At 43.9% G+C, this 14,823-nt stretch overlaps 1 protein-coding gene across 2 annotated transcripts in view; it reads left to right on the top strand.

Annotated features, from left to right (window-relative positions):
* Positions 1-14,823, top strand: part of IMMP1L (inner mitochondrial membrane peptidase subunit 1) — a 569,671-nt gene that overhangs the window by 302,841 nt on the left and 252,007 nt on the right. The window lies entirely within an intron of this gene.

The following is a 14,823-nucleotide window of genomic DNA, read 5'->3' as shown; positions in this document are numbered from 1 at the left end:
AGTCAATGTGTGATATCAGTGCATGTGAGGTGAATTGTGCCTTAAGGTCGCCCCCAGACCACATTTGAATTGTGTTGTGCCCTATTGTCACCTCCAGACCACATTTGATTTTGTGTTGCACCTTATGGTCGCCTCCAGACCACATTTGATTTTGTGTTGTGCCCTATGGTCACCTCCACATTTGAATTGTCTAGTGCCTTATGGTCACCTCCAGACCACATTTGAATTGTGTAGTGCCTTATGGTCGCCTCCAGACCACATTTGCATTGTGTTGCGCCTTATGGTCGCCTCCAGACCACTTTTGAATTGTGTTGTGCCCCATGGTCACCTCCAGACCACATTTGATTTTGTGTTGTGCCTTATGGTCGCCCCCAGACCACATTTGATTTTATGTTGTGCCCTATGGTCGTTTCCTGTCCACACTTGAATTGTATTGTGCCTACCCTATGTCACCAATGCCCCCTATTCGCCAGTCCTCTGCACACCACCCCAGCCCTAGCATGCTACTTTGCATTACCGCGATCATGTTCCCCTTTTGTGTCTTGCAAAGCAACATACTTTGCACTGGCAATAGTTACATAGCCTTCAACAATGGTCTCGTCAGACCTGCCTGCCCAAGACATCACCCCATCACTTGCCCCACACCATTCCTGCCTACTACAACGGCCTTCCTCCCGGTATCACAATACGCCTACCCTACCCTCAGCTATGCACACCCTTCTGATGTCCCAGCTATTATGCACTCGGCCGTCTCCAAGCGGAACCCCACCGACACGAGCACCATGCCCCATCCTCGACTATAGCACCCCCATAACTGCTAACCCAACTGTCTCTCGAACCACTACCTTCACCCCTACCGATCGGAACATTAGACTTGGTGCCAGAACCCACCACAGATCTAGCAAATGCCCAGTTAAACCACCCAATAAGACCAACAATCACTCTGTAATACCCATGAACTCTACCCCTCCTATTCCTAAAGGAGCTCTTCTAAATGTTAGATCATTAGTCGCCCACTCCATAGAAGTCGCAGACATTATTCTAACTAACAACCTGGACTTCCTTGCTGTAACCGAAACCTGGTTGCATGATGCTGCAGGACCATCTCTCACCCTAGCCATACCTGACAATTACACCATCCTCAGAGCAGATAGACCTAACGCGCGAGTAGGTGGTGTAGCCATTATTTTTAAGTCCTCGATTGATATTAGACTAGCCCCCTCTCCTCCACTTAAATCTTGTGAGCATCTCACAGTCAAATTACAAACTTCCCCCAAAAGCACTATCACACTGCATTTAATCTACAGACCCCCGGGCCCACCTGGCTCATTTGAGGAAGACATCACCTCACTAGTTGCCGAAAGCTCCAAACCGTCAGCACAAATGATTATACTTGGAGACTTCAATCTTGGGTTTAATGACCCTCTCGACACCCCAGCCATTGCCCTGGCCACGGCATTAGGGGAGCATGGCCTAAAACAATTCTGCTCCAAACCCACCCACTCGAAGGACAGAATCCTTGACTGGATAACCGCCCTCAACTGCAACATTACTGTGAAAGATCCCACACAGCTCATTTGGACCGATCACTACTTCCTCCCATTTGACATTAATACCAGCAATCTAGTGCATAAAAAGCCCATTATTGCACCTGCCTGTTCAACTAGGAAAAAGAGTAACATCACAGCGGAAGCATTAATACCTTTGGTGATCCCTACTCTAAACGCACTTCCAGCTACAACTGACTTGAACCAATTGGTCAACGTCTATAACGACTCCATGGCCAAAGCCATCGACATCATTGCCCCACTGAAAATGCGCAAAGGGAAACCTAAAGCGCACCTGAATACATGGTACACCCCGGAGCTCAAAACTCTCTGTCAACAAAAAAGTAAACTTGAAGCACTATGGAAATCAGTGCCTTCAGTAAATAACAGAACTAATCTCGCTAATATCTCCACTCTCTACAAAAATGAGATTACACGCGCTAAGAAAGAATCTCTCAACACTAGGATCTCCCAGGCAAGCTCCAGCACAAAGGAGCTCTTTAACATCCTAAAGGAATTAGAAAACCCCACTCCTCCCACTGACTCTTGCACTAAGGATAAACCTTGGTGCACAGGGATCCAGAATGCTCTTGCTAACAAAATTTCAGGGCTCCAAACCAAAATTGACAACAAACGACAACAACTCACTCCTGGTCCTACCTCCAGTTCCACCCCTCTTCCATCCACCGCCACTAGCTCAGGCTTTACCTTCAAAAAGGTATCCATACCGGAGGTACAGAAAATTATAGCATCTTTGAAACCCTCGAACTGTAAGGGGGATCGTTGCCCCGCACAAATCATAAAAGATGCAGCCAGGGATCTCTCCCCCTTCATTACTAAATTAATAAACCTGTCTTTCTCCAATAACTTGGTCCCTAGCAACCTGAAACAATCCTGGGTCCTACCACTACTAAAAAAAAAACACTCTCGACCCGGACATACCCACGAATTATAGACCCATTACCACCATCCCATTCTTACTAAAAATTCTTGATAGAGTGGCCTATCTACAAATCGAGGATTACCTTGAGACAAACCATTTACTAGGAACTCGCCAATCTGGCTTTCGACCACAACATGGGACAGAAACGGCCCTTGTTGATCTCAAGTGCCAGATAGACGAATTCAAAGATAAAGGTAAGGCTGCCATTCTCCTTCTCCTCGACCTCTCCGCTGCCTTTGACCTGGTTGACCACAAAATCCTGTGCAACCACTTGTCATCGGCAGCACACTTCTCCCACTCTGCGGTCACATGGATTCAATCCTTCCTGGACAACAGGACCATGCGGGTCTTCTCACCCCTAGCAGCGGCTGACCCTATTCCCATTACTTGCGGTGTCCCACAAGGTTCCTGTGTCTCACCTACTTTGTACAATATATCTACAAAGCCCCTATTCGACAAGCTGGACAATCTGGGTGTCACCTACACGAACTACGCAGATGACACCCAGATACTCCTCACCCTATCCGGTAATTACAACGCGGATGCCAAATGGATCAATGAAGTCTTCTCCATCATTCAGGCATGGATGGCCACACATGGCCTCTGCCTAAATGATGATAAGACCGAACTGCTGCTTGTCGGCTCACCCAATACCATCCGGATACTCTGTCCCAGCTACACCAGCTTTACCATTGACGGTAACACCATACCCATCGCCAAGAGTGTAAAAACCCTCTGTTTCTATTTACACACGAATACCAACCTAGCCAAACAAATTAATATGACTGCCTCAGCCACTGCCTACACTGGTAAATAAATCAGGGCCTGCAGACCATTGATCTCCCCTAACAACTGCCTCACTTTAGCCAGAGCACTCATTCAATCCAAATTGGACTACTGTAACAGCCTCTATGTAGGTGCCAACAAAACAGTAATCAACAAACTGCAAGTTTTACAAAATAACGCACTCCGTGCCGCCCTAAATATTCCTAGAAGAGAACATATTTCCGCTACAAGAATCGCTTGCAATTGGCTCTCCATCCAACAAAAAATAGACCTAAAAACCTTATGCCTCACATACAAAGCTCTTAACCATCTAGCCCCACCCTATCTCACTAACAAATGTACATTAAGACAGAACACCAGAACCACTAGATCCTCTAACACACTACAACTGACGGTGCCCAAATACTCCCTCAAAAGAGCTGGTGGATCCAGCTTCCCAACTCTGGCCTCACAACTTTGGAACACTGTTCCACTGGATATCAAATCCACACCCACCTTCCAACCCTTCAGAACTAAGGTCATCACTTGGTTACTCAACAAATAACCAACCATGTATGTATACATACCTAATGCACAAATGTTTCTTATGTTGTTTTGCCTATTATCATCTATGCACTAACTGCCTGTTTGACAACCTTTACTTTGCCTCATTACTACTGTACTATTGTTCCCTACTGTTGCCTGTAACTTGATGTTCAAAGCGCACATATACCCCTGGGTCAAGAGCGCTATACAAATAAATAAACAAACAAACAAACAAGTGTTGGCAAAAGGAATCCAATAAGGGCATGAAAGGAGAAGCCAAGTGCTGAGCACAGTTAGAATTGTTCAAGAATTGCAGGTTAAGGAAAAAACCTGTATTGGCAAGGGCCACAAGAATACCCAAGGTGTAACGAAGTGCATGGCGGCAAACCAGGCCACAACAAAGTGTTTAGAAGAGTAACATTGATGAAAAGAACACTTCTTACTGTTCAAGGAGCGCAATGGACAATTGTTAATGGAAAGCAGATGATAAGGGGTATCAGTTGTGTGACCTGTGATGGGTGGACCATGTGGTCTGACAACTGTGCCTAGACTGAGGGCCCTTTGTGAAGAAAGCCAATAAAATTATTTCAAACAGAACCCTGGGTCGTGTAACGGCTGCTTATACGATTTTGAAGTCAAGCAACAGACTTGTTTTGTGAACCAGTGAAGAGTGCTACTGACCAGAGAGTTGGGAATTGTTCCAAGGAACTGTATTGTTTTGCAGAGTCTGCTGCAGAGTCTTTTGGTTGCGGTTGTGAGAAGACTCTGCAGCGTATGCTCCTGTACCTGTGAGGAACTCTGACCTGCTTCTAGTCCTCTTTTTGTTTCAACTGGTGTTTCCTTCAAAACACCCAGAAGGCCGCGGAGCGGCCGCGGAATCTGCTGCATAGTCTTTTGGTTGCGGTTGTCAGAAGACTCTGCAGCGTATGCTCCTGTACCTGTGAGGAACTGTGACCTGCTTCAGGTCCTCTTTTTGTTTCAACTGGTGTTTCCTTCAAAACACCCAGAAGGCCGCAGAGCGGGCGCGGAATCTGCTGCAGAGTCTTTTGGTTGCGGTTGTCAGAAGACTCTGCAGCGTATGGTCCTGTACCTGTGAGGAACTGTGACCTGCTTCAGGTCCTCTTTTTGTTTCAACTGGTGTTTCCTTCAAAACACCCAGAAGGCCGCGGAGCGGCCGCGGAATCTGCTGCAGAGTCTTTTGGTTGCGGTTGTCAGAAGACTCTGCAGCGTATGCTCCTGTACCTGTGAGGAACTCTGACCTGCTTCTAGTCCTCTTTTTGTTTCAACTGGTGTTTCCTTCAAAACACCCAGAAGGCCGCGGAGCGGCCGCGGAATCTGCTGCAGAGTCTTTTGGTTGCGGTTGTCGGAAGACTCTGCAGCGTATGCTCCTGTACCTGTGAGGAACTGTGACCTGCTTCAGCTCCTCCTTTTTGTTTCAACTGGTGTTTCCTTCAAAACACCCAGAAGGCCGCGGAGCGGCCGCGGAATCTGCTGCAGAGTCTTTTGGTTGCGGTTGTCAGAAGACTCTGCAGCGTATGCTCCTGTACCTGTGAGGAACTGTGACCTGCTTCAGGTCCTCTTTTTGTTTCAACTGGTGTTTCCTTCAAAACACCCAGAAGGCCGCGGAGCGGCCACGGAGTCTGCTGCAGAGTCTTTTGGTCTTTAGGCTCTGCAGGCTCCGCGGCGCCCTCCAAACCCTTCCTCCGGGCTCACTGGAAACCCATGCAGATTGACTGCTTTTTACTGCTGGATGTAACGCCTTGACTGCCTTTCTGGCACCCGCGGCTTCGCTGTTCCCCAGCGTCCGACTGCCACCTGATTGACTGCAGAGCGGACGGCGGGCCCGCGCTTTCACTGCTTCAGCTCATCGCTCTCGACTGCTGATCCTCGGCGACTACAGCCTCGGCGCCTTGCAACATTGTTCGTCGCTGTGCTGCCCTGCCTCAACATCTCTGCCTGTCCATCTCCGACGTCCACAGCCGTGCTGTATTCCCGCTGTATTCCCGCGTCTGCCTTCCTGCTGAGCGGGCGCCTGGCGGACGGCGAGCCCGCGCTGCCACCTCATCCCCACGGATTGGGATTCGCCTTTTCACCTAGATTGACATTCAGCGCCTTCTTAAACTTTTTTAAGAAAAATAACTAAGAAATAACAAAAAAAAAAAAAAAATTTTGGGAATAGACGGGAAGAATCAATGAAACGTCTGCCCCTAAAGAACTCACTGGCCCATTCTCCCAGTGTGCCCATAAAACATCGAACTTCTAACATATACCTCCCTGTTGGCATCTACCCCGAAACAAAAGCCATCTCCAACATCATACTTTCAAATTGAAGGAAGCGGCGGTTAGTGCGAAATACAAACAGGAGACCGAAAGAGTTTACCCCTTGGATCCTGCACCACTGACCATCCCTAATATAAAAGCGAAAATAGTAGACGATCTTAAAGCTTCATTTTACCAAGCTGAAATAACGAAAACCGACATCTAACCGCCAACACCGGTCAGGAGACCGAAAGGGTTCGTCCCTTGGATCCTGAACACCACAATATCTACACTTCAATTACTACTACGAGACCGAAAGGAACACAGCCTTGGTTCCTGCCGCTGTCCAGGAGACCGAAAGGGTTCGTCCCTTGGATCCTGAACGTGGCACCATCTAAATTCTACCCTCAACTACTGCTGGGAGACCGAAAGGAATCACATCCTTGGATCCCAACACACTCTGATCATACCATTGCTCAGAGGACTGAAAGGGCTCACCCCCCCCGAACCTGAATTATACATTAATAAAACCCTATCTGCAAAAACTTTTGGGAGACAGAAAGGACAATTTCCTTGGATCCCAATAGAATACATAGTGACCCAACGATGATGACGACAACTCGATCAACCAAGCAACATCCCATCCAACGTCCAAAAACAAGACAAACAACCAAACTAGCAACAGCTAGCACTACGGAGCAAGATCTATTACAGCTAACAATGGAACAATCTTTTAACAAAGCAGCAACCCTTAAAGGAAACGAAAAACCTCTGCTATTAAACCCTCAACCCACACATGAATCTCAGTTCATCAAAGAAATTGATGCAGAAAAGGACAATTTTATCCAGGAAATTCCCCAACATCCGCCTGAGACACAAATTGATGTAGACACCCAACAACTCAACAGAGCTGCTACCTCTTGAAATCAAAGCACAAGTTCACAATCCGTGCTCTGAATTTCAACAAGACATTTCACCCCTTGCACCCTCGTGCACTTCGCGACCCAGATCTGAAAGGTCTGAAAACGATCCTTATGTCAGCGTTAGCAGAAAAAAGCGACCTACAAATCACAATTCCCTTGGTAACAAGACACAGGAACATACTCCAAATCTTCCAACCAACATTGAAGAGCATACAAAAACGCCACCTGAACAAAGCCAAGCAAGTGCAACAAACGGCCAAACTTCTGAAACTAGTGACACATCATACGAAATGAGCACCAAACAAAAAGTAAAAGCTATCTTCAATCACCCTGTTGGTAAAGACACCGAACAACACCAGTCAACTAGACTTCGAGAAGACACAAATACCAAACACTTAGCACTGATAACATCTCAACAGACGAAGAAAGAAAAAGCCAGACTTGCAAGACTTGCGTGGCTTCATACCCACAACTCTATCAAATCCACACTTTCAGTGGACTCTACAATCCTTAAACCAAGAACCAAAGTGGCAAGATTATCAATGGACATTACAGAAATTGAGTCAATAATGACAAACATAGAAAAAAGAAAAGAAATATTTGGAAACATAATAGAACCAAATCAAATTCAATTAACATCGACACCGTGCATCTTGCACGGCACTCAAAACAAACCGGTGAAAAAAGAACCGCAATCCGATCTCGCTGAAGGAAAAACAAATCCAACACGTTTCAACTATGACTCAGATGACTCTTATTACACCCCAGATCCCATAACTAAACACTCTAAATTAAGCAATCCCCAACAAAAGAATCTCAGCGCCACGCAAAATCATGCTCCTTCTGAAGAAAACATAAACTTGAGGATTCCTACAACAATGCTAGATCTGCAAAATATGCTCATCGCAACACTCTCCCAAGCGATGATCCCTTTCTTGAAATTACATGAAGATATGAAAGACACTATGAAGGATTAAGCAACACTCCTAGCTTTAATTCATTCAAAACAGATTCACATGGAACACTTTGTCTCAACAGTTGAAACCCGCTTGTCAGTCGAATCAGATGAAACACATCGATGACAACAAAGACTGGCTGAAATAGCGAGAGATGACCGGCAAGAAAAAACAAAGCTCACAGCAGAATTACTACAGATGCTTAAAGTACATCACCAGCAACAATCGAACATACCAAACGACAAAGGAACCACGAGCCTCCTTCATCCAAACCCAGCACAACACCCAACGGAAACAAGTGCGTCAGTCAAACAACAGGCACCAAATGAATCAGACAAAACTACCATCACTCAAAACCCAGAGGCAACCAACTCAAATAAAAAAACTAAGAAACCAACGGAAGCTTACCACATCTTCGCAAAGGAAAAAACAATAAATGAGGCAAAACCTACACCGCAGAAACATACCAAAAAACGACAAATGGGATCGCAAGCATTTCTAAGAACTGTGAACCAGAATACCCAACCTCCACAATCACCAAAGCAAAAAACTACAACCCGTACAATACTACCACCTATCAGTACACCTATCAGTACACAGAGAGATCAAGAGCCCACAATTCAGATACACTCAAGTATCACAACTGATCCCACCGCAATCATCCATTGACGAAGAACTGCTCAATTTATCGACTCATGAGGAACAAGCATCAGAAAACAACCCACATTCCTTTCAACCAATAAACCAGGCGGGCTTTATAATAATTGATGAATATTCTTCGGCTTACGAACAGCCGCCAAATAAAAATCAAGACAAAAGTAGAGACCTCTCATTAGAAGAAATCTCAGACATTTCGATGGAAAACGAAACACTAGAAGAAACGAGAGACGAAACCTATGATCAAATCTCATCGGGCTCGCTTACGAGAACACTGCAAGATTCTACTGAGCATAACCAAATCCTCCCAATATTTGTCAATCCACTACGACAGAATGAAATATGCGAAATCCACATTGAAAATGAAATCAAAAGACTGGAACCAATAATCTTAAATAGAAACAATTTACTTCGTCTCTTTGGCGCAATACCTCACCTGAATAAACTAACAACAAAAGACATCGATCTCATAACCTTCAAAGACGACTCAAATTTAGATAAAATTGTTATAGAGATACCTGATCGCGACAATCAAGACCTCATTCTATCAATGCGAGCCCAATTACTAAAACTTGGTTTCACATGTTGGGCTACAACATATACAAGACTACCCAATAAACAGAAGAACAAAGAAACCACAAGGAGCGAGAAAAAGAACTACCGTATCTGATTTTGTTTGATAGTAGATCAGTTACCCGAACATAACAGACTTGACAGATGCCTAAGTAACCCACCACAAACACGTCAATCATGCAGAAATGATCTACCGAGTAGAAGAAACTACGACTCTGACACCTCTTTCACAGACACTGTATCTATGGAAGACTTAATACGAACGCGTCAACCTCTCAGAGCCAAACAAGCGATCAGAAGAACCTATGACTCTGAAACCTCGTTCACAGATACTGCATTTACAAACGACTCTACAATGTCCAACTCATAACAACTAATCAAGCTCGGGTTCACATGGTCCCTCTGTTCGTGGAATACTAGAGGGGACCTACATCTTTTTACAAACCCATCTACTGAACTTGATCAATACAAAATTATATGCCTTCAAGAAACCTGGCTCAGTGACCCACCAGCATGCAACGGTTTTATCACATTTCTCAATCCGGTTATTGTGCAAAAATAAGGAAGACCTGCATCTGGACTCCTCACCTTAATCAAGATAAACCCTTACAGCAAAGTAATGACCTCTGAGAACATAAATCCTTGGACCCAACTCACTACACTGACCTGTACAAAGATTGATCAAAACGGAGAAAGTAAAAATAACTCAATACTTTTAATCCTAAACCTATATTGGAACCCAGCAGCAATAACAACGGATGCTTTCCTAGATGGAGTGTTCCTGGCAATTGACAAAGCTACAACAAAACATCAAATACTGGAAATAATAATTTGCGGCGACTTGAACATCAAGCTGCACAACAAGAATGGCTGCCTGTCAACCCTCTCAGAACTCTCCCCAAAAGCAAGGAGATGGAATAAAGAAATCACAACACGAAATCTGACTCTCTTGAACCATGCAACTACCTCTACATCCTACACCCCAACATGGACCAGAGGGTCATCTCATGCAATTATCGATTATATATTCCTATCGGAGAGCCTACAGCAATCGGTCACAAAAGTACAAACGGTACCCACCGACAAAAGCGATCATAATCAACTCACTGTTCACTCTCGACCTTTCACCCAAATAAGTGAACCAGCAATATCACCAGTGCTCGAGCTAAATGGTACAATATCAAGACTAAGGATTCCACAACCAACTCTAGCTACTCTGCCAAAAAAGCTTCTAGATGCCAACTTGACAGATCATGAAAAACTCAACTATGAATGGATACTACTCTCTTTCCGACAAACCATCAAAAACTGTCTTCATAAAGAGCACCGTCACACGTACATGCAAGAAATTGCTGAAAGAAAAAAATGCCTAAACCGAAAGATACGATAGCTAAAGAAAACCTCATCTGCACAGAGTAGGAACCAGATTAAATCTTTGAAATAGAACCATTCCAATTGGATCAAATCCCAAAAAATCATCATCCAACAAGCAGACGCAGAAAACATACTCAAACTCCATAAGACTCACAATACCAGAGAGCTCTGGAACTTGCTCAATGACAACCATCAAAAACAACACAAACTCACAGCTAACGTACCACAAGAAACTTGGATAACCCATTTTGCGAACATCTATGCATCACAAAGAACAGACCCTCAGAACACAATGTCTGTAATAGAACAAACATGGAAAGTACATGTGGAATTTGAAGACTTCATGCAATTGATCAAAAATTTGAACACCTCCAGAGCACCGGGCCCTGACGGCCTATCCAATGCTGTCATTAAACAAGACCCAACTACCTGGGCGAACTTCTTGTGCCACATTACAATTTTGATCAACACGCTTCACCGAATACCCAACTCTTGGAGGTCGGCAATAATTGTACCAATTCACAAGCAAGGACCAAGGGAAGATCCCCAAAATTTCCGTCTGATTGCTCTCCTCGATCCGTTAGGGAAACTATTTGCAGCAGTACTCTTAAAACAACTAACCACATGGGCTACAAAAAACAACAAATTCTCAACTAGGCAAACGGGATTCACGGCGAATGTTGGAACAAATCTCAATTTGATATTATTACAACTAATCAAACATGAAGCCATCAATTCTAACATCAAAATATACGCAGCATTCATTGACCTAAAGATGGCCTTTGATGCAATCTCGCATGAAAAACTATGGGCGAAACTTAGAACATGGAATTGCCCGCCGAATATCCTTGAACCGATCATCCTACTGTACTCGGAAACATCCATAAAAGTAAGATTAACGAAACAAGGAACTACAACTTCTGCTATACCAACAGCAAATGGACTAAAACAAGGATGCCTTCTAGCAGCAACACTCTACAATCTGTACACTGCTGACATCGAAGAACATATAACATCCGACAAAACCAACACTCCAAAAATCAACTCGATACCAGTTCCGGCAATGGCATATGCAGACGATTTTGTTCTGCTAGACAAAACACCAACTGGATTACAAGCCTCTCTGACAGCCTTGAGCCAATACATGGAAACTAATGAATTAACAATCAACACTGGGAAAACCAAGACAATGATTCTCACGAAACCATCCACAAAAAAATCATACCAACCGACTTTTACCATTAACGACTCCATAATTGAAACGGTGACATCCTTTAAATACCTTGGCATTCCAATAAATCAATCCAAATCAGAAGACGAATGGATAGACAAAATTGACCAAACAGCGCAAACCCTATCAAGACAAGGATGCATACTTCATAGAAAATATGGCAAATTTTCTTTCAATCCCATCATTGCCTATTACAGACAGAAATACATACCGATATTAACATACGGAACAGAGGCAATGCTGAATGCCTACACAATTAACTGGACGAAATACGAATCAATATTCTGGCGAAAAATCCTTCGGCTTCCACAAACATACCCAATGCCAAGAATACGCTACGAATTGGCAACCCAGTCAATCGACTCCTTTGTACAATGGAAAAGATTAGACATTTATCGCAAAATACTTACAGATGAAAAAACACCAGCTATCCAAATTCTACGAGCAAAAGAAAACACCTTTAACATCACAATACTACAAAAAATGGAAAGCCTCAATGAGAACTGAAATGGAAAACGAAGATATATCAGAAGAATTACTCACGCTTCGCCCACAACATGCAAAAATAACTCTTCCATAACGACTGGATAAAGACCATTCAAAAAAAGAATACCTACAAACAGAATCTTCAGTGCACAAAAGACAATAGAAAAATTCATGAACCACCAGCCTACTTGCAAATCTTCCCAGACCAAACCATTCGTACAATCTTTCTAAAAGTACATCTGAACATTCTTCCCACAAATTCATACTTATCCATAACAAGACAGATTGACGCTGTAAACAACTACTGCCGCTTCTGCAAAGACAAAGAAATAGCTGAAACTATTTTCCACTTGGTCATGGAATGCAAAGAACTCTCCCCTCAACGTAAACAATTTGGAATGTTCTTTCAACTATCAGCCAAAAAAATGACCACTCAAGAAAGGTGGGCCACACTACTCAGTGGTAATAATAACAAATACATCTACACAATTGTTCTTTTTTTAAGCTCTATACTTGAACTAAACAAAAAAGAAAAAAATAAATACACAACAATAATTGCATTTTAAAGCACTAAGCTTACATACAAACAAAATCTGGGAAATGATGAAAAAGTTTACAAATAAACTATATCATCAAAAAAAAAAATAGTTTTGCAAAGCTGGAAAACCTGAACTCTTAGGCAAGGGAATCCCAGTCTTTTGTGAACAGTTTTGAACTTGGAGAATGGGGAGCTGAGCATAAGCCAAGAGCAGGAAGAGGCGCTACACTTTCTTTTGAACCTTTGAACACTATTCATTTTGAAGATGACATCGCTATACATTGTGTGCAGTTAGTTGTAAGGGCAAGTATAGGTTTTGGACACAGTTACTTGATTTGGACATCCTGATGCAGACTATCCTTAGTTTTTCTTAGGTAGGGTAATCCCACCTTAGCATAGGGCAAGTTAGGCCTTACTCCATCCTGACTTTTTAACTTAAATAAAACTTTTGTATAAATTTGAATCTGTTGTCTGTATCTTGCTTCATGATGCCTTCACACTTCTTTACATTCTCTTGGCTGGTGGAAATGCGGGTTCCAGGTTTTCCCAAACTGATATCCCATGTGAGGTGAATTGTATCTTTTTGGACCTTTTTCTTCTACTTGGCAGGAATTCACAACTGTCTCTGAATTTAAATTGTTCCTTTTCAGAGCACCAAGGGTTACCTCTCTTTAGGTTGACACACGTGGTGCTGTGGTGCGGTCTAGATGCAGGCAGGACCTCTGTGCACTGTCTGACCCTCTCTGGTCCGCCAGCACGTTTGACCACCCTCTTGCGGCTGCCATTGACTACACAGCAACTACGCTGCACATTCCGGGAGCTCGCCAGGCTCTGCCGTGTCTTCTGATACTCTGTTACGCTGAAGTGGTCCTTGGTTAGTCGGGACCACTTCTCCCTCTCAGCTGGGCTTCTCACTCCACTTCGGATTTCTTCTGCAATTCCGCTTCCTGCTGCGTGTAATCTGCAGCACCCAGCAACTTCTCTTCCAACTGCAGCCTCTGCTGTAGGCCTACGCTTCTGTTTATGCTTATGCTGCTCCTGTCGGCCTCCTCATCTGCGGCTAGTTTTCCGATTTAAATGTCCCACTCAGCTGATTGGCACAACAACAACTAGAGCACACAGTCTGCTTGGCATCACTATTGATCCTCATGAACTCCTTACTCTTCTTCCTTGTAACAGACCATAGGCAGTCTGGGTATTGCAATCCATAATGTTTTTAGGTTATTTTGCTTCAACTGTTGGTTGGACTGGTGTTTATTCAAAACAGAAGATGTCCTGTGTTTATTATGTGCAGTAACATTAAGTTTAGGATTTTTATCCAAGACATAACCATTACAATCAGGGGGGTACCACATGTGTCCCATATATTCCCAAAGTGGAAAACATATTCCGTTTGGGTGGTTTCTTATATATCATCCCTTGGGCTTTAACATGGGTGGGTTTTGCCTAGTGACAGCATGCCATCGGGTATTTGGGGATTATAGGATCTTCATCCTCAGAAACGGATTAATGCTGCATCTGTCCTAAGGGAGTCACCACTTCTCCCCGAGAGCCATCCCCTCCCATGTGATCCTCCCTCATAATGCCACCCCCAGGGTCAGGATTAGGTAGTAGCTGCCTTCCCCTAGCCACATGGGAGGAGACTTTAGGCTGGGGGATAGTGATGACTCCACAGGATTCATCACACCTCTCAGACAATAAGCTGCTTAAATCTGAGAATCTCTTATTTTCCCTTTGTGTCAAATTGTATTTATCACATTAGACATCAAAGCTGATCAAGCAACCTCAGCAACACCAAAGAAGGCAAAGCGAACAGAGGTCCAGGCTCGAGCAAAGGTTGCCAAGGAAGAAGGCTCCCAAAGATGTTCCCCTTCGGAAGGGATGATAAGGGGAAAAACAGGGATAACAGGAGTCCCAATACAGATCATTACATTGTGTAGACCACTCGTCCCAGTAGAAATTGAGAGAGACTTATCTTTGAACCAGGTGAACTTAAATTGTTGGAAAAGAGAGAGAGACAAAACA

The sequence above is a fragment of the Ambystoma mexicanum genome, chromosome 11, assembly GCF_040938575.1.
Source record: "Ambystoma mexicanum isolate Mex_15411 chromosome 11, UKY_AmexF1_1, whole genome shotgun sequence".
Lineage (NCBI taxonomy): Eukaryota > Metazoa > Chordata > Amphibia > Caudata > Ambystomatidae > Ambystoma > Ambystoma mexicanum.
The sequence above is the reverse complement of the archived record's forward strand: the minus strand, read 5'-3'. Positions and strand labels throughout refer to the sequence as shown.